This window comes from Rattus norvegicus, chromosome 8 (assembly GCF_036323735.1).
Source record: "Rattus norvegicus strain BN/NHsdMcwi chromosome 8, GRCr8, whole genome shotgun sequence".
Taxonomy (NCBI): Eukaryota; Metazoa; Chordata; class Mammalia; order Rodentia; family Muridae; genus Rattus; species Rattus norvegicus.
Window position 1 is genome coordinate 55,954,560 of NC_086026.1, and position 21,501 is coordinate 55,976,060.

Sequence of the window (21,501 nt, forward strand, 5' to 3'; positions counted from 1 at the left end):
ATAGGATGCTGACATCTTTATTTACCAATCAGAAATAACTCGGGGGCAAGGACACATAGCATCACTTGGGTCTACAGGCAGACTCTCTTGTCTCCGGGGGCAACCAGGTCTTGGGGGCCTGCACTTAGCATTACAACACATGCCAAAGACCAAACCTCAACAATTCCCCCTTTTTAGCCCGATAAAAGGCTCCTTTTCTCTCAGATATAAATTGAATACAATTATAACAATTATGAAAATTATAAAGTATGACACATATTTATAACGTCTGGCCTCTTGTCAGCAGCACGCTGGGGCAGACTCATGGCCCATCCTTATGGGGAGCACTTGCTACTAAAGTCTGAATCAGACACTGCTTGGCCTTTCTTCGGAGCCTTGTGGTGGCTTCATTCCACTTCTGGGCCTGCACTTTTGCACAGCAAAACACCAAACCTCAACACTTGATGTGTGGGCTCTGCCTGCTGGTGGACTGCACTTGGCTCACCAGTTAGAAGAAGCTGGGGCACGCTGGAAGGGAAGTTGAATTGGAGTCTCTTTTTGTTCTAAGAGAAGGAAGAGAAAGAGCTCAGATCAGATTTGAGGTCTAGGCCCACTGCTGGCCTTGGGCTTTTGGAGTGGTAATATTGCTTGTCTGTCTGCCTCCCCCAGGACTGTGGGATTCTGGGAGCCAGGACAGCCCCCAGCTAGTGCCTGTCTCTCTCAAGATGCTCAAATGCACGCCTATCAGCAGCAAGCCTTCTCTTCATTTCCCACCCTTCGGGGTGTCCGGCTTCCATCCATCCTGCGGGGGTCCCTCTAATGACTGTGAGATGAGGCACTGAGCACAGCTGCGAAGCCAGCAGTGTGGGCAGGTCTGAAGACGCTGGATTTCTCACCTCTTCTGCTTGCTCCCTCTCTCAGCACCACCTCCCTCCCTCCACCCCTCTTCTCACCCCTTTGCAGAGGAGAGCCACAATGCATGTGTGAAGATTGCTTGCTGGCTGGTACTCCCTCTTTTCCGAACCCAGAAGCAACAGCTTGCAGCTTGCATTTCTGTAACGGGCTGCAGCCCCTCCTGTTCCCAGGGTCCTGACTCCTTTGTGCTCTCTTTACTTGACCCTTCCTTGAATTGGCAGGTTTCTCTAGTCCACTGGGTGGAGAAACTGGCTGCACTGGTATGCTTGGTCCACCATGATGACCATGAGGAGACAGAGGAGTGCGTATGGGGCTGACAACATCCCAGTGTTGTTACCCAGGGGGTGTTTTTTTATCCCTATATAAAGGGATATAGTCTCTAATCAATGACACAAACTTTTGGTTTCAGAAGTTCAAAGATTCCAACCTATACTCACAACGTACACATGAGGCTCTGAGTGGGTCCCTCCACATAGGCAGGAGCAAAGAAGAACCAATAGTGTTTGCTCTTAGCTCCCATCTTTCTTTTCAGATCTTTCTGCTAGAGAACCCAAACCAGGCTTCTCAGGAGTCCAGCTGTCACAGAAGGGTGGGCTTCGGATTTCCTCTCAGGGACTGCGTGGGGTGAGTGGCTGGTATAAATGGCTTCTTCTTTTATACTGAGAGCGAAAGAAGAAAGAAAATGAAACACATTTGCCACTTCCTTCTTAGCTCAGGTCCCAGGTGAGCCAGGCAGCCCGCAGTTCCTTTTGTGTGGCTGGCTGGCAGCCTGCGCAACGTCTCCATGGTGATGCCTTGAGATCTGAGCTTGGGACCAGCCTTCCTCCACCTCCGCCTGCCTCTCTGGTTTGCTAGCATGGGGGCTGTGTGGCCAAGAGGTGCTCTGATAGATCAAGGGAGGTCTGGGTTGGGCTGAGCTGGGGCTGGCACTGTCTTCTTCAAGGCCAGCAGTAGCGGTGGGGTCTGGGGTCAAACCTAGCAGCTAATCCACAGTGTGGCATTTGAGGTCATCTAGAAGATAGGTCACGTTCTCTACCCAGGATTCTCTGCTGTGACCCGCTACCGGAGCCCGGCTTGGCCTCCTCAATCCTCTATTCTGAAATGGTGTTCCCTCTTATCTTCATGTATTTGTTGCAAATGTTACCTCTTCCCTGGGGACTTAAATTTCCTCGGTTTTTCTAGGGAGTTGGTTCCAGAGCCACTGACTTTAGGCAGTCTTCCTTCTGAATCCACACAGTACCTGGTGCCTCTCTGGGGCAGCACAGGATGCCTTGTTGCGGTTAGGTCATTTTGCGTTTCCAGGTCAGTGGTAGTGGGCAAAGCACGAGCTGAAGGCTTGGGGCCTGAATCGTGGCCACTTGCTGATGGTCTCCAGAGGACGAGCAAAGTTTGCCAGTTGGCCTCCAGAGCTAATAGCCTGGGAGATGCAGCCTCTTCCCTTACAAGATGGGGCATTACTACTGTTTTCTGGACTTGAGGTCAAGTCAATGACTGCCAGTGAGTTGGACAAGGCTGCTATGGATCTTGTGCACCCCAGGGATGTCTGCAGATCCTGTCCTCTCCCCCTGCCTGACCCCTCCCATGCCTATAGTTGAGTTATTAATTGTTCTCTAGTGTCACATTTTCCCACTGTAATCCTTGGCATGTACACACAGTTAGTAGTGCTTACCTTCCCATGCTAATTTACTGGTTGTTTGCCTTGAGGAAGGTTACAAGGAGTGGCCTTTGTTCACGGTGTCTATCTCTTGTGCTTTGTATAGGATCTGCCCATCTTGGGGTGGGTGGGTACCACAGGTATCTACGCGGATTGATTTGGGGTCCTGTGTTTTGTGGGTTCTCAGCAAGTGCCAGGCTAGAGAATGGTCATGGTTGGATGCTGGTTTTTTTTTTTTTTTAAATGGGAAGGAATAGCCAGGGAAAATTCTCCCAGGAACTTTTAGACACAGGAGAGGGCTCCTATGGAAAATGGCAGGATGGGGATTTAAAGTTTGTGAGGAAGAGGGTAGATCTAACGGTCCTCAGTGTTCCTTCTAATTCTGAAGGAAGTGTGGTCCAGAGGCACATTACCTTCTCTTCTACCACCTATTCGTCAGGCTGGTGAGACCAGCCTGGGGCTGGATGGAGAGGAGGAAGCATGTCTAGAGTTAATTCCTGTGAGGAGTGCCGCTGAAGTTGAGGCAAACTTGATTTTAAGGTAAGTGGAAATATTTTGATTTGAGTTAATGTACATTGGATCTGGTAAACACAGAGAGTACATTACCACGCAGTCTGGAAATGTACAGTCCGATCAGCAAACAGATTAGTTTTAAGTGAAAAGACACTGGCAGATGTTTAAATGCATTGACTTGTTGAGAATGCCTAGATTTGGATACAAACGCACCGCAGCGCTAGATCGGTTTGGTGTCTCGGCCCATCCACACGGAGAAGCTATTGATTTTAGTTGATATGCATTGATTCCCAGAAAACAGGACGGCTTTTGAAAATGAACTTCCAGTAATTTCAGAGAGAAGCCGGAGCGTTCGTCTCCACGCGAGGCTGAGTTGTTTTGTTAAACGTGTCTCCGCGCCTGGAAGGAAGGGGACCAAGCAGACAAATATCTTCGTATGAATTAAAATGCATCGATTCTCAGAGGGAAATGATGGTCCCTGTTAAAAGCTTCTTGGAGATGTTAGTGTGCAGAAGCTTGAATAAAACCTTTGTTCAGCACACTTTCCTTTCTCTGCCTCTTTCTTCCCCTAAATGGCGGTAGTTTTCAGTCTGTCTGAAGTCAGAGTGGTGCTAGGTATCAGACAGGGCAAAGAGGAGGGCATCAGTTGCTCTGCCAGGTCCCCAGGAGGGTGAGAGCTCAGAAGGTCCTGATTCCTTCTGGGAGAGGAGCGGTACAAGGAAAGGGTTAGATGATGTTGCTCTTAAACCCAGGCGGACACAGATAAGATCTGACGCCTGGGGAGGAAGGGGAAACAGTTTCCATTGATATTGAAACCTGGAACAGAGGGGACTGGTTGGGGTCATGGGTGGGACAGGACACAGGCTTGTATTGGGGGGTGAGTGGCACTGCTTGAGGTCCTGGCCCTTCTCATAGCTGCTCTCTGCTGAAGGGGAAATGGCTCAGTGAAAGGAAGGGAGATGATGCTGGAGTGAGTTATCTTGCTTTCTTACCATCTGAATGAGTTGGACATGAACCAGAGGTGTAATTTAGGCATTTCTCACCCTCGTTAATGAATAGCTCCCATGGGGTGTGCAGACAGCAGGCCTGGAAAAATGATTCCAGGAGCCAGGAAAGAAGCAACTGGCCTGGAACTTATTTTTCTTGTGTTGAGACCCCCCGGATCTCTCTGGATCACGGCCACTTAGTGTAACTTTGAGGGCCCATGGTGAAGGTAACTTTTCTTTAATCACCCTTAACCAGTACATCCTCAGCCTCCAGACACACACCAAGGATGGGTGACAGAATTCATCCATGGTATGTTTCTTAGCTGGAAAGGGGATTGAATAAAGTAGCATTGTCCACGGAGGCTGAGCATCCTATGGGGGCAGCGGAAAGGACATAGTTGAGACCATCCTTTGAAGGAGAACCAACTGCAAGCCTGTGGCTGCATGTGTTGCAGACCCCAGGTTAGAGGTTCACATCTATATACCCCAGATGCCTGTGGACCACTTTCCACGTTTTCTGCTTCAGGAACTGGGTTTGCACACTATGCACCATAACCGAGATGTGGAATCCACTGAGCTGTCTCCCTGCGGGAATTGACAATGTGGTATAAGCACATAGTGGACAATTGTTTAGCCATAAGAAAGGACGGCCTCCTATCGTTCATGACAACGTGGGTAGAAATGAATGAAGGGCAGGCTGTAGGAAATAGACAAGCACTGCAGTTCTCATTCATGTGTGGAAGCTCAAGAGTTACTTGCTGGAAGGAGAGAATAGAATTGTGGTCACTGAGGTTAAGAAGGGGAGGGAGAGAGGAGACAGATGGGGGTCAGATCGCGGGTCTCAGAATACAGTGATATAGGAGTTCTGGTGTTCTACAGCACAGAAGGGTGAGTACAGTTCATAGAAATGTATTATATATTTTCTGTAGAAGAAAAAGGAGGTATTTCAAAGTTCCTAATGCATTAATGATAAATATCTAAGGAAAAGGAAATTGCTTTGATTTGATCATTATACATTACATATCTCACCAAATAATCATATTGCACACACACACACACACACACACACACACACACACCTTTTTGTCAATTTAAAACACTAAGAAAAGAAATAAAAAGGATTGCCTAGCTATGCGATTTGAGTATTTGTCCTCTTAAAAACACGTGTCGAATTTTAATTCCCATCGTGATGATTCTGGGAAGTGATTAGTGAGAGGTGTTTGGCTAGTAAAGACTCCACCTTCCTGAATAGGTGACTTTCCTTAGAGAAGACCTGATGTTCTCCCCCCACTTCTCTCTTCTTCCCACTGCTGTACCACACCATATCTTCCACCACAGTCTGAAATGATAAGATGGCCCCACTCCACTCCAATGCTGACACTTTGATTTTGAACTTTCTAGCTAGCTTCTAAAATTGACAGAACGAATTTCTCTTCAACATAAAGCATCCAGCCTGGGTTTCTTTTGCAACAGTACAGGCCTGTTAAGACAGAGCACAGAATCAAGGTCCCAGGAAGGATGCAATGATTCTCCACCCAGTGCTTAGCCTCTCTCTCTACGCTATCCAATGACAAACATGGTTCTGGTTTGTAAAATGCCTTTCCCTTCCTACCTAGTAACACTAATGCCGAACAAGCTTGCATGACCCTCAGAACCTTGTGGCTTGAGTTCTGTTCCCCGGGATGGTGCAGAAACAGCCTTGTCCTTCTCCTGACTTTGAAGATTAAGATATCAATGGCGAGGACTCCCTTCTCCCTGCCACATTCTGCATCTTTGTACATTTCTAGTGTGGCATAGTTTCAAGTCTCTCCACCATATCTAGGACAAATTATGTAATTTATAATGCGCCTCAGTGAAGAGTTAAAATTCGGGTCCCTTTGTTGAATAATGCTTGAGAATCTCAAGACAGTGACCCCTTCTGGCATGAAATCAGAGGACCCTTCTGAGTGACTGCTCAGGTAGCATGCCCATGAAGCCATCCTTGCACAGAAATTCTTTTGCTCAAATTTCCGTCACTACTATCTCTTGTGTGTGTGCAGGGGGAAGGATTGTGTATGTGTAGGTATATTTGAGTGGATGTGCACAAGTGTGCACACATGTGAAGAGGCCTGAGGCCGACGTCAGTTCCTTCCTTGATCACTCTCCACCTTATTTTCTGAGACAGGGTCTCTCACTGAGCCTGGAGCCCCTCAATTAGATTACACTGGCTGATTGTCTAACAAGCCCCAGGGATGCTCCTGTCTCTGCCTCTCCAGTGCATCAAAATTTATATACATGCTGGGCTCCCACACTCAAGTCCCCAGGCTTGTGTAGCAGGCTCTCTTACCAACCGATCCATCTCCCCAACCCCAGCGCTACCCATCTGAGACGATAGACTATGGTTAGTCTGTCCAGAGTAGTAATAAGAAGACTGTCACTTCCTTTTGGACGCGTCCTTGCTGTTGTTGAAGCAGTGGACCATCACATCAATCTGTTCAGCAGTCAGTGCAGACAACCAACACAGCCACTCTGTTGTATCACCATGACCACCCAACGTGAAGTGTGACTCACCTGCCGAAGCCGAGCCTCTTCTCTCCCAGTCTTTGGTAGCTTCTACTGGTGAGTCTTACCTCACCCTTAGCACACATCCTAGTGCTAAAGAATTTCACTTTGGACAATTCACTTATTCAGAATGTTGACACTATTTACTGAGGGCCTACTGTGTGTTCCCAGGAGCCTGAATAAGATATCATATATGGCCCAACCTTTAAGAAAGCTAATGTTAGGAGCCATTGAGATGGTTCAGGAGGTCACAGCAATTATCATCAAGCCCAATGACCTAAGTTCAGTTCCCAGGACCCACGTGGAAGAAGAAGACAACCAACTCCTCACAAGTTGGCCCCTGACCTTCACACACACACACACACACACACACACACACACACACACACACACATACACACACACATACACACACACATACACACACATACACACATACACACACATACACACACATACACACATACACACACATACACACACATACACACATACACACACACATACACACACACACATACACACACATACACACACACAAACACACATACACACATACACACATACACACACATACACACACATACACACACAAACACACATACACACACATACACACATACACACATACACACACACAAACACACATACACACACATACACACACAAACACACATACACACATACACACACAAACACACATACACAAACACACATACACACACACAAACACACATACACACATACACACACACAAACACACATACACACACATACACACACAAACACACATACACACACATACACACACACAAACACACATACACACACAAACACACATACACACACACAACCACACACACACATACACACACAAACACACATACACACACAAACACACATACACACACACAACCACACACACACATACACACACAAACACACATACACACATACACACACATACACACACATACACATACACACACATACACACACAAACACACACACATACACACACAAATACACATACACACACAAATACACATACACACACAAACATACACACACACACACACACACACACACACCATGGTGTATGGACACCCAAGTAAATAAATAAACACTAAAAAATTTAAGGGATGCATCTTAAAATGGAAAGTAAATTATAAAAATAACAATTGAACAAGAAGTTACTAGTTCCTATCCTAGTAACATGCTACGGTAGAGAACAGTAGGCTGTTACTCTGCCTGAAAACGTGTGGGAGGGGGACTTCAAAGAATAAGTGTTATTTAATCTTGTTGGAAAGTGTGTTAACTGCTTCTCTCATTGCTGTGTCCAAATTCTTGATAGACATGACTTCAAAGAGGAAGGATTTGTGTTGGCTCACAGTTCAAGGGAGACAGTCCATGTGAAAATGTCTAGGAAGGTATGACAAACCAGAGCCTGGGGCTTCTGGTTACATCTTGGTGGTCAGCAGGAAGAAGTGTTTATGCAAGAAACAGGGCTGCTCTGTGACCTGCCAGCCCCATTCCCAGTAGCTCACTTCCTCTGGCTGGACTCCACCTCCCAACACAGTGCCACCAAGCAATGGCCAGGTATTTAAAGACATAAGCCCGGAGGAGAAAATTCACATTCTAACTCTAACAGATGGTTAGACAGTTGATATGTAGAGCAGGGGGAAGAGATGTGTCAGTCTGAGAACCCAGTTTGGTAAGTTCTCCTCGTTTCTTACGGCCATCTCTCTGCCATAGCACGTGTGTGTTAGAACCTCCGTCCTAGCAAGCTCCCCACAGATCTTCACAGTCACTCCTATCTCTGAGGCCTTTAAGGCAGACTCCACTGCCTCAAAGAGAAGACACTGCTGAAGTTTTTGCTGCAGTTTTAATTTCTTGACATCATCTGGGTGCGTTGGGGAAAAAAATGAGATCTAATAATGAATGATTACAACTCTCAAGTTAAGTCTAGTTGGTTGACTAATCAATTTGGTTAAGTGAAAATCCATAGCAAATGAGTCGACCGCAGTATGACATTTCTCCATCCAATTTAAATTAAAATCACCAACCATAATAATTTCACAATTACTCAGGGAGGGCACACTGGAGACTTGACCCCTGGAGCAGAGAAATTGCAAATGCCGCAAAGAATGGGCTGAGAGTGGGGTGATGAGGGAGTCAGTTCAGATGAACTCTTCCTGAACTGCACTGCTTTGTCAGCTTCCGGGGATGGTGGCTCTGCCAAGCCCGCTAAGCTGCAGCTCCTAATTGTGGGTGCCGCCCAGCACCTCTCCCTTCGAAGGCAAGAATTAATTTCCTGCCCAGGAAGCCCATAGAATGCTCTTCCACCAGCTTTCTCCAGATAAGAGGGTGTGGAGAGAGTTGACTGTTACTCTTTTTATTTCTGATTCTCTCAAATCTGGGCTTTGGATGTTGTGCCTATTTAACTTGAGTTATGAGTGCTAAGTACATGGAGCCGCTAATTCATGGGGTTTTGATAGTGAGGATGGTAATAACAGAGCAAAGGAAGAGACTGCCTTTGTTCTAACGTGACAAATGTTTATTTGCCGAGTATTCTCTTTATAATAGACATGATTTTGGGCGCCGGGTGGCGGGGGAGATGAATTAAACTATAGCCCTTCCTCTGAGGAGCTCAGAGTCTCCTGTGGCTGGGAGTTAAATACCTAAGATAGGTAAGATATCATTAATGTTTACTAAGTGACTTGAAAGGTAAGAATGGTTTCCAATCTGGCCTGGTGGCACAAGCCAAGAGTCTCAGTGCTTGGAAAGCTGAGGCAGAAGGATTGCTGTGAGTTTGGACTACAAAGAACTCCATCTTGAAAAAGAAGAAAGAAATACAAGGAGATAAAGAAGGAAATAATAGAAGACAAAAGATAAAGCAATAATTTTTGTCAGGGAGTTTCATACAAAAAAACTTATAAATTGGTTACTGGATCTTGTAAGGGCTTTTAGAGATTAAAACTATCTCATTTTTTTTCGTGAAACGAATGGTATGATTTATAGTGCCGGATCTGTCTCAGTCACTTTTCTTTCTGTCTTCTACAGTAACAGAACCTCCAAATGTTAATTGATCCTATAGTTACTTGAAAGCCAGACTACATTTCCCAGTCTCCCTTGCTAGTGTGATCACGTGACTAAGTCGAAGCCAATGAAATGCAAGTATTAGGATGCCTGTCCTCTCAGTGGGAAGAGAGGGAATTTTTTCTTCTCTTTTTATTTCCATCCGGTTGGCAGCAATTCCAACATAGAGGATAGAGCTTAAACAGTCACCTTGAAGCAATGTGACTTTGGGACAGGAAGCCAGGCAGGAAGACCATCCAGAGAGAATCCTGTGACGTTGGAACTAACCCTGACCTGCTTAACCTCCCCGGAAAGTAAACCATTTATCTTGCTCCCACCTCTGTGATTTGGGGACTGTCACCACTCTAAGCCAAGCCAACTTCTAATTAGTTCAAATGAGTTCTTACACACAAAGCACTTAGAACAGTCCTTGGCACAACGCACAGGCTCCAGAGATGGCGGCTAACGGCAGTTTTAGTTCTTTCTCTGAAGGGCATGGGCGATAAGAACTCTGCTCAGTGAGCACCGTGATGCCAGCCTTATTTCTCCTTGCGTATGTGGGGCTGGTAGCCAGCATTTTGCTTTGTGGTCAAATCCAGCTATTTAGTTTCTCCTCCCACTGCCCACTGTCATTCCCTCCACCCTCCTACCCCAACATCTCTCCCTCCTTCCCAAACCTGATTTAAATCCAACTGTCAGCCAGCTCAGCCATTACTTATAGAGAGAAGAAGCCATGGCAGTCGAGGAGAAGTATGAGCCAGGAGTCCAGTCCTGTGGATCAATTTGTAATTTTTCTTGTGGCAGCAAGAGGAGCATGAGCGATGCTTGCCCTAAATCCCAGCAGTGGTGCAGGGGCATTCTGGGCTTGAAATTACTTATCTCCCTTGGCGGAATGGGACAGGGTCTTCTGGGAGGAGGGGACACAGCCGGTACATGCAAATGTTCGCCAGTTTAGGTCCGGCCAGGAGCTGGAAGATCATGGCCAGACTGATGGGATTTATCTGGATGGCTCTCTGAGTGACTGAACCCCTTTCTACAGCAGTGACTACGGGAATTCTATCTGCAGGAAATAGAGGGACTTCCAGTATCTAGGCAGGTGAATCCGTCATCCCGCTTCCTTGCTGAGAGACTTATTAGGAACGTGTTGAAATTATGGACTCAGAAATAACAAGTGGCCTTTTGCCTATCAGTGGCATGTGTGCTGGGAGTGTTTGAGACCTTGAGCTGCTTGTAGGAGGAGAAGAAATGGCGAGAGCGCTCCTGGCTGGGGAGGACTCATGATTTTTAAATGAAGGTATGAATTATAAACGCTATCAGTGCTTGTCAGTATTTCCAGATCATTCCCTTTCCTGTTCACATGGAGGAGTCAGACCAGGTGTGCAGCTCTCTGTCAATGGAGAGTGGCAGACGCGCAGCCGAGTACGGAAGAGGTGGCAGGCATTTCACTCAGTCCCCGCCTCGTGTGGAGATGTTATAACTGGTGATGCCATGACCTGGAAGACTCTAGATCAGCCTGCATCCAAGAGTGATTGTGGAACCGAGCTTTATGTCCAGTGTTGGGTGTATACATTAGTAAGGAACAAGTCTTAGCACACAGTCTCTCTGTGAGGACAAAGTCAGAAGACTAGCAGATCCTTCTGCGTTAGTCAAAGACTAGGGCTAACAAGCCAGCAACTGGAGTCTGTACAGAACACAAGGCCCTTGTGTAAGTAGAGGGAGCAAATGCTAACATAGAGAAACAGAGGCGAGGAGCCTGTAAGATACAGTCAGAGGAGCAGGGTTTGATGATAGACTCTGAAAATGTTCCTTGGTCACATGACACTATCAAGCTGATGGACCTTCTGCTGTGACATAGACTGTGGGACAGAAGTGCATGCCTAAGGTCTTAGGACCAGAAGAACAATTTCAGAATTTTCTTAAACCTTGTTCTGGGTTGAACTGTATCTTCCTGAATTCATGCACTGAGTCACAACCCCAAGGCCTTCCCAGAGATAGGATATTTGTAGATAAACAGGAGAGCAGGCCTTAACTGGATATGACTGGTGTGTAGGTTATAGTGTGTCCCTCTCATTGCCCTACATTGAAGCTCAACCCTACCATATGACTGTGTTTGCTTGGAGATGGGACTTTTAAGTAATGAAATTAAATGAAGTTGTAAAGATGCAGTCCTCTTAAACATAATGTGTTTTCCCCCCTTAGGAGATTTTTATGTATGTTGTTCAGTTCATTCCCTTCTCCCAACTCCTCCATATTCTCCCCTCCTCTCTATCCATTCAACGTCATGTTTATTTCTATGTTTCATTAACAAACAAACAAACCAAAAAGAACTCATGGAGTCCAGTTCACATGGGCTGGCTACTCCTGACCTGCCCTGAGGAAAAACTGACTTTTCCTTTCCTGGGAGCAAAATGTAAATGGATCCTTAGCTAGGGGTGGGGCTTTCTACACACCCCCTCCTTCTTCCACACAGTCTTAATTCAATAGGACTTGTGGCATACAAAGAGGGTACCCCTCTTCCTCTATTTCTCCACAACTAGACAGAGGCATGTCCACACGAGGACACAGAGGAAAGGGGCCACGTGAAAGTTAGAAAGAGATGCCTGACCAGAAAGCAACCCTGAGTGCATGTTGATCTTGGAGTAACAGTGTCCAGGTCCTGAGAAAATTAACTTTGTTTTCTAAGCCATAAAGCCAGCCTGTGGTATTTTGTTATAGACCCTGAGCCACAAAAACGCCCACTGACCTAAGACTTGCCATTTCCTTTCTTCTACTCAGAAACCTCCACATTCTCTGAGCCAGACTAGGTAAGTCCGTGGTGGAATTTCTTATAAAGAGTGAGAGATTTTGAGTGAGAAAGAAAAAGAAGAGAGGGAATCATGAAGATCTTGATACTTTCTTGTGCTGTTAACAAAATGCTTTATGGGCTGGAGAGATGGCTCAGCGGTTAAGAGCACCCGACTGCTCTTCCAGAGGTCCTGAGTTCAATTCCCAGCAACCACATGGTGGCTCACAACCATCTGTAAAGAGATCCGATGCCCTCTTCTGGTGTATTTGAAGACAGCTACAGTGTACTTATATATAATAAATGAATAAATCTTTAAAAAAAAATGCTTTATTATGCTCCGTCTGGATCCGGCGACAGCCCTGGAAGATCAACACCCTAAGTGCATAGGTTTTAGTTACCGGCTCAGCAACACACTTGGAGCATCTATGAGAGGTTGGGGCACCACGCTAGGGGCTAGGATGGGAGAATGCGGTATAGCTATGACATGTGTCTCTAGGTGGTGGGGTAATGAGGCACCAGCTCCCCTCGGCAGAGCTGCTCAGGACGCCACTCTGGCTCTTCTGTGCCAAGTTCTTGGCGAAGGATGAGGAAAGCAGAGGCAGGTGGTGACAGACGCTGACAGGGCCTTGTATTCCTGCAAGCTGTCTCCCTGTGGTCCCCGTGGAAACCAGCATCACATCTGGGCAGCATGTACAGCTATGGGCTTTCTGCGTTTCAAGCAATTCCCAGCTTCTTCCTCGCTGGCAGAGCCTTTACTTTGCCCAGCTCTCCTAGACCTCTGTGCTACAGGGAAAGCTGGCTTCCTCACAGGCCCAGAGAGTTAGCAATGCTCCAAGCCAGGCAAGTGTACAGAGCCTGTTTTTGTTGTGACTCTAACCAATGAGACACCGTGGCGATTGCACAAGTCTCAGAGGAATTCTTCCCCTAAAATGGGCACCAAAGAAGGACAGTCTGTTCTCTGAGGAGTATTACTAAGGTGTGGTCATAATGCTTTGAGCTGCTGCAGCCACATTGCTGATGTGCAGACGAGCGTAAGAACCATGCCACGCCCCTGAGGATAGCGGTTAAAGGAAAGAATTGAGTCTTGCTGTTGCTTGATCTAGCATGCTTTGTTAGTATAGCAGATAAGAAGTGTGGTCATCCCTACCCCATTGGGCTTAGGCATACTGCTGGCAACTAGAAGCTTCTCAATGGATGAAGGACAATCAACCAACCAGTAAGTGTTTGCTGGGTGTCACTGCCTCTTCCACTATTTAGTGCTTGACCTCAGCAGGGAACCTGACTTCTGAGCCTCAGTCTGCTTCATACATTGAGGGTAGAGATGTGGGACCATTCCAGATCTCACTTTCATGTTGTTCGTAGACTTAGCACTCTAAATGGCACTCGGGATTAAGGAAAGATGGACTGAGCTCACTGGAGGGACAGTAGTATAAATAGACGGGGAAGGGGTGTGAGGGAGAGGAAGAGGCATCAGCATTAGCAGCACCATCACTGGGGATATGTTCTTGTGTTCTAAGTCAAGACCTGAGTCGCACGCCCTCACAAGCAGCTCCTCCAGTACTTGTGTGCTCAGAGCCTTTGTGCCTTGGCTGCCCCGCTCCTCTTGGGTGTTTTGTAGCAGATCTTGCTGGTGTTTGCTGTAGGACAGGGGAGACGGGTGCCCATGAGGGCATGCTGAGCTGATTCCTATCTGGGCTCAGGGACACTGGACGATTTTATGTGCTAACTCAACTGGGCCGGGGATGCTCAGACCAACATTAAGGGGTTACTTGAGGGTTAGCCAAGAGCTGACTCTGGCAGACAGTGATGTTGCCTGGTGCCACCACTCAATGTGTTGAGGGCTAGTTAGAATGGCAATTAGGGGAAGGACAAATCTCTCTGTGACTGACTTGTGTCCTTGGATATGAGCACTCCTGGTTCTGGAGCTTTTAGACTCAAACTGAGGTTTATACCCATGGATGCCCTGATTTGGAGCCAGTGGCTTTGATTAGAGCACATCAACATCTCTCCTAGGCCCACAGCTTGCAGATGGGACAGTGAGAATTGTCTGTAATTGCATGAGCCACCCTCAACAGAAGCATTGGTTTGTTTCCCTCTCTCATCTAATCTCTTTCTCTCTCTCTCCCTCTCCCTCTCCGCCTCCCTCTCTGTCCCTCCCTCCCTCCCTCTCTAATTTTTTCCTATCATGCATCATGTCTATCCATCTCCCATCTAACCCGTCTCTCTCATTTCTTTCTTTCTCCTATCACACATAATGTACACCCATCTATCCTCATCCACTTGTCATCTTCCTTTTTATTTGTCTTTATTATCTACTTTGCATCTCATTTGCATATATTTATCTTTATTATTTCTCATATATACCCAATACCTATATAATCTATATCATATATAGATATAGATATATATCTTTACCACTATTTTTTTGTGAATTATCTATTAGCCATCTATCATTTATTAACCATCATTATTCTCTTACCCATCTCTCATATATCTTTATTATCTCTTTTCTATCAGTATCTCCCTATTGTCTGTGGATCATATATATCTATGTATCTATAATCCATCTTCATTATCTATCTTTTCTTTTTATCATTAATAATATTTATATGCCTTTTTATCTATATCTATCTTTATTGTCTATTATCTCTCACTTATCTATTTCTATGTACTGCCTGTCTACATATTGTATATTTACCTATCACCAATATGGATTATGTATCTCATCCATTATCCATAGCTCCATCTTTTATTTTTATTATACTTTATCTTTTGTTACCTACCACTTATCAATTATCTATCTACATTATTTCCTATTTCTCATCTTTTATATATAGCATCTTTTATATATAGCTAAATTTCTATCTACCCACTTATCATCTTATGTATCTATCCTCAATCATTTATATATCTTTGTTATCTCTCCAGGCATACATACATACATACATACATACATACATACATACATACATACATGCGTATATACATTCTGGTGGTTCTGGTGCTGTGGAAAGCCTTGTTTAACACATGCCTAAGTAAGAACCGAAGGTGCTCTGCTAAAGCAGGCTCAAGCTTCCATTGAGTCCCTCATACTTCAGTGCACGTCATAGTCCTTTATGTATCATGTGTGTGACCATCTCTTCTCACCATCAGACAAAGCTAGAAGGTCAAGACTGGTTTCATGGCTGAAATCATGCAGCAAGTGATGGAGCAGGAACAAGAGGACAAACCTTTCTTGGTCCCCTTATGTCCCTAGCCTGTTCTTAGTAAAGCCTGAGGTCACTGGGATGCCCTAGATTTGCAGATTGGTCTCCTACCTCAGCACCAAAACTCTAGAAGTCACAGGGCCCCTGGGTCCTTCATGCTCTCTTTACCTCTGAGAGGCTCCTGACTCCTCACCAAAGTTCTTTTATCCAATGGATGTTATGCATTCCTCTGGGACCAGCTCTGTGGCTTCCTTTGCTTCTAGAGCTCCGATGACATTGGCTTCTCTCTGCATTCCTTCCCTACCAGACCAAACAAATTGCTTTCCATTAAACATATAGGTCTTGGCACTCATTTCTTTTTCCCCCTCAATATTCATTGACTCTAATTGAGCACTTGTGATGTTCGGATGTCACCAGTTCCTGGATATGATGAGATGAGCCTAAACAGACATGGTGCCAGCACTCTCAGGGCTATGGTCAAGTGCACTTCTCTCATCAAGTTGCACTTCTGCCTCTAGATAAGGTCCTGTACTTCAACCAACCATGAGCTGAATATACAATGATGCTTCTATAACCATCACTCAACAACTTCATTGCAGCCTTAGTTTGTGTAAGTACACTCTGTGATAGTCACACTGTGACTTAACATCACATTTCTTGGAGCATATCTTCATTGTAAGCAATGCAAGCCAGCATACCTGCCATCTGTCTGCCTACCTATCTGTCTGTCTGTCTGCCTATCTATCTATCTATCTATCTATCTATCTATCTATCTATCTATCTATCTATCTATTTATCTATCCATCCATCCTCACCAGTGATGTGCAGTGATAATAGAACATGCCTTAGAATGCCCAGAACAATGTCTATCACATAATAGGTCCTGCATGGAATGAATAAACTAGTGAGGTGGGGGGAAAGGCTATGGAAAGCTAACAAGGCACATGTCAAGGAGGTTGGATTTCTCTTCCTCCATTTTGGAAGAAGTTAAAATTGTCTAATAAATTGTATTTTAGCCCAGGGCTCTGGAGAGGGCAGCAGACATGCCTTATGCCTCGGGCTTATGCCTGGACCAAGCCCATGTTGGGAAGACAGATGATGAATGGAAAGGGGAGAAGAAAGAAATTATTAAACTCACAGATGGGAACAGCAAGGCTTTTCTGTGGTTGCAGATCTTGTTGCAGACTAAAACAATGCTCTGCAGAATAGCCTATGCTGGGCAAGAGAGTAGCTTTTACTCTCTAGGTCTTGATGTTCCTTTGATAGCTTTTGTGTGCAACTGTGCCAGCCCTTCAGAGAGACTAGAGAAGCTGGTGATTTTGTGACTGATCAGCAAACTGTCCTTAGCCAATAAAGATATTTGTTTTCTTGCTGAAGGCCTCAGAAAGTCAATTCCCAGTTCCTCAATTTTATCTTTGTTTCTCTATCACCCCTTTTCCACATTCTTTTTTCATTATGGGAAAACAAAGCCCCAAGCTGTCGTTCTCCATCAACATGGGTGGCCTCAGTGGAACAGTGGACCCCATGTTGTGTGTGTGTGTGTGTGTGTGTGTGTGTGTGTGTGTGTGTGTGTGTGTGTGTGTGTTGCAGTAAGGGGCATTTGCCCAGTGCAGTTACTCTTGGGGACATTCAGCTTTGCTTTGAATCAATCCATTAGATAGACTGTGCCACCTGGGTACTATATTAATTACTTCTATCATCGATACAACAAGACACCTGGCAAAAGCCCCTTCAGGAAGGAAGGCTTTATTTCAGCTCACAGTTTGAGGATGTGGTCTACTACAGCAGGGAAAGCATGGTGGCATGAGCACGTTGTACCCATGATCAGGAACAGAGATGAATGTTGCTTCATCTCCATTTCTAGGCTCCATTTTCCTTTTTATTCAGTGCAGGACCTGTGGTCTGGGGCTGCTCACGCTTGGGATGGGTCATTATACTCCAGTCAACTTCATCTAGAAACTATTTCACAGAATGCTCTAACGCTTGTCTGCTAGGTGAGTCTAGGTCCTTTCAAGTTGACAATATCAGCCATCACAAGTGCTCTGGATAAGAAGGATGTCCCCACACAAATGGGTTCATGTACACATACCCTGTTAGGTCTGTGCTAGGCATGAGGAGTTGTGCCTTGTCCAAGGTCAAGAGCTAGCAGAGCATGGTACTGGAATCTGTAGACAGGCTTATCTTACTCTGAAATCTGTGGTCTTGGCTTTCTGAATACTCCAGTGGCATCTTGCCCTAGTGGCATTTATGACGTCTCTGCTGGTGAAAAATGTCCTCATTGATAATTTCAGAGTCCAGGTCTCCACCTGGATGGTCCCAAGACACAGAAACATCTTGAAGTTTTAACAAAAGCATCTAGTTTAGAGATTGAAGGCACCTTTGAGACTCTTAATTCATTCCCTTTTCCACCTCGACTCATTTTATAGATAATGAAACTCAGGCTAGAAAATTTAGAGACTGGCCCAAGGTCAGAGCCAACTCTCTAACAGCAGACCCAGGAGTCTCCAAGTCCACTGTCCTGTCTGTGTCACCTACAGTGACAGAACTTAGTTTGGCTGTAGCAGACACTCCAAAATTGTGACACCACAAAGTAAGACCATGTTCTGATAAGAAATAAATGGGAAACAAGCAAGTGAGGTACGAAGTAAATCGGAAGCAATGAAGACTGCCAATCTGATGTAAAACAAACCAGAAGCCATGACATCTTCACAAGGTTAAGTGACCAAGAGTCTTCCTATCATTTCACTGTGTCATGGGTGGCTTCCTTTCCAAGATCATTTCATGGTTCAAGATGGCTTCTGAAGCTACAACCATTACACAGAACAGCTACAAGGAGAAGATGCTGTTATGATGTCTTTTTTCTTTTAAAGAATTCATGAAGTACATATATCTCGTTAGCCAGATTTTAGTCTATGACCATACTAGTCAAATTGGAGACTTGAAAATGCCGACTTTTATCTGAGTGCTTAGTTAAAAGTCAGGATAATGAAGTTGTACTAAGAAAATACAAGAAAAAATATTGGAAAGTAACTAGCAGATGTTTCTCTAGCTCACTGGCTACCACCACACTGGTCGCCAACATCCTACTTGCTCATCTGTTGCCCTAGAAATGTTCATCCAATGAAATAGCTGAAGTAGTAGAAAACTAAGCTTTCATGGCTTTGTCTTCTCTAAATAAAGGAGTGAGTTGTGAGATCTGGAGGAGTCTGTGCAATGGGATTTTGTTTTTTCCAAACCAAGGAGTTTGGTTAAGGTTACTTGCAGGACCATGGGTGAGGAGTTATTCGAAAGAGTATGAACATCTTGCCCGAGACTACACTACTGAAGAAAATGTCACCTGTACTCTATCAACCATGGGCTCTAGACTCTCAGGGAGAGGTGGGGCCTCATGAAACCTTCCACATTCCATGGCAAGATATGGATAGCCTTAATGTTGTGTAGGTAGTGTAGCTGCCTATTGTTAGTCCAGGAGTGCAATCTCTGAAACATGTCCTCAAAGCAAAGTTTCAGAAACTGTCTTAGTTAGTTAGTGTTATCCCTGCTGTGATGAAACACCATGGCCAAAGAAACTTGGGAAGAAAAATGCTTCTTTGGCTTACACTTTCACAACACCGTTCATCGTTGAAGGAAGTCAGGACAGGAACACAAACAGGACAGGAACCTGGAAGCAGGAACTGATGCAGAGGGCATGGAGGGATGTTGCTTACTGGCTCGTTCCCCATGGCTTGCACAGCCTGATTTCTTATAGAACTCAGGAACACCAGTGCAGGGATGACCCTCCTATAATGGACTGAGTCCTCCCACAACAATCAGTAATTAAAATGTTCTACATGCTTGCCTATAGCCTGGCCTTACAGAAGCATTTTCCTAATTGAGACTCCTTTCTCTCTGATTTTAGCTTATGTCAAGTTGACCTAAAACTAGCCAACACAACATTTCATTACTTTCTCCATCTCTTACAATCACCCTTCTCTTTGGCAATGTCTCCTGGACATTGTTGAGGATGGTAAAGATGTCAGCAGACTTTTAAACAGACTGCAAGTAGTGTAGGTGTATTGGTTAGGCTTCTCTAAAGGAACAGAACTAATACAACGAACATATACATTAAAAGTGGACTATTAGGTTGGCTTTCAGATATGATGCAGATGGCTCAAAAAATGGTGGCTATTATTGTCACTGGAGAGGACAAGAATCCAATAGTTGTTCAGCCCATGAGGCTGGGTGCCTCAGATGTCCTGATCTGATACTACAGACTTGGGAGAAGCCTGGAGGATTCCTTGGGAGCTGCTGATGTTCAGTACAGATTGGAATCCCAAAAAAGTAGTTTCTAATGTCAGTGAAGGAGAGATAAAGTTGCCAGTAAGCATAGGGGCAAGCAGGCAAAATGCAACGCTTCTTCCCTACCTCCCTGTCCTTTTATCTGGGCTTCTTGTAGGAAGTGATGCTGAGACTTAGGGTGGGTCTTTCTCCCTCAAGTAATATGACCAAAAAATTACCACAGGAGGGACAAGCAGCTTGTGTTCTGGTTGGTTTCAGATGTAGTCTAGCTGACAACTGAGACTCGCCATCACAGTAGAGTTTTTGGTTCTAGTATGTTTTGGTCCATTTCTGAGACATTAGTGATGTAACCCTGATGACATCCTGGGTTTTGCACGGTATGATGGTAGAGAATTCATAGACAAGCAGATATGATACATACATGTGTAGCAATGCCCTATGTGTATATGTGTTTTTAAAAGGAAAGGAGGTTGAAACCTCATGTCTTGTGTCTCAGTACTTTTTCAGTTCTATCCTAGGCTGAAAAAGCATGAGACAGTGATTTGACTCCTGGCTGATGCTTCCAGTCCTACAAGGCTATGAAGTGGCTTTGAATGCCTCCAGGCAGTTAGGGGCTTGGAGGAAGAAAAACAGAATGTGAGTTCCGAGTTTCTGGGTAAAGATGGCTGACTCTAGCCACCTGCTCTTAATGACTGAAAAGGCCCAGGCCTAGAGAATGCACAGGTCTTTGCAACATGTGCAGCCTGACACTGGGGCATTCCCTTCTGAGGTTATCTGCCTCTCTGACATATGTACACTGTGGTTTTCTGTCTATTGAATGCATGTTGCTATTGTTTCAGAGCCTCTGTGATGTTCAAAGATGTACAAGGCTTTGGGAAAAGGAGGATAAAGAGGGGACTAAAGTGTATCCTCTCAGCCTTAACTGATTCATAGTCTAGGGAGGAATACAAATGCACCAGCAACCAGTGAGAAGGTCAGAAGAAAGGCACCAAGGGTCACATGACATGTATGTGGGAGCTGCTGTGGAAGGAATGATGGATTTGGCTGGTGACATGGGTGTGGAAGAAGAGAGAGACTGAGGAAAGGGGTAATACAGATTGGAGGAAAGCACAGAGAGGGGGTTGAGAGTCTTTTTATGAATACTTCTTTGCCCTTGTCACTACTACAGGGATTGGAGAGGGCTCAGTAGACAGATCTCATCTGCCTCTAGGGAGGCCCTGAAGGCCTGCTAACTTAGACAGTTCTCCATGCTCTTTGGTCATTATTATGGCTGAGATTAAGCAAGCCATTTTGTGTGTGTGTGTGTGTGTGTGTGTGTGTGTGTGTGTGTGTGTGTGAGACTTGTCAAAGTAGATGACTCAGGATCTCAGCAGGTAGCACTCAGGTACCTAAGCCTTTATTTACAGCTCCTTGGATGATTCTGATCCCTAACTGTGTATTTTAGAGGAGTGAATGATAGAGGTGGATGGATGGGTTTGCTGGATGGAGTCTGTTGTTGAATTTCCTGATGGAAGTCACAGGTATGACTCCTGCCTTGCAGATGAAGAGATCTGGAGAAGGAGGAGC

General features: G+C 45.2%; 2 long non-coding RNA genes across 4 annotated transcripts; one reads left to right on the forward strand and one right to left on the reverse strand.

Annotated features, from left to right (window-relative positions):
* Positions 1 to 235: 235 nt before the first annotated feature.
* On the reverse strand, positions 236 to 1,916 carry LOC134480163 (uncharacterized). 2 transcript variants are annotated; one of them, XR_010054372.1, is made up of 2 exons: positions 1,332 to 1,916; positions 236 to 542 (listed from the first exon to the last, which is right to left on the reverse strand). It is a non-coding gene; the product is annotated as an uncharacterized LOC134480163 (long non-coding RNA). The 2 variants fall into 2 exon arrangements; XR_010054373.1 differs by having other exon boundaries at positions 933 to 1,864.
* A 6-nt stretch (positions 1,917 to 1,922) lies between these two features.
* Positions 1,923 to 3,602, forward strand: LOC108351693 (uncharacterized). 2 transcript variants are annotated; one of them, XR_005488145.2, is made up of 3 exons: positions 1,923 to 2,196; positions 2,937 to 3,088; positions 3,356 to 3,602. It is a non-coding gene; the product is annotated as an uncharacterized LOC108351693 (long non-coding RNA). The 2 variants fall into 2 exon arrangements; XR_001839357.3 differs by having other exon boundaries at positions 1,934 to 2,196; positions 2,988 to 3,088.
* Positions 3,603 to 21,501: the final 17,899 nt, after the last annotated feature.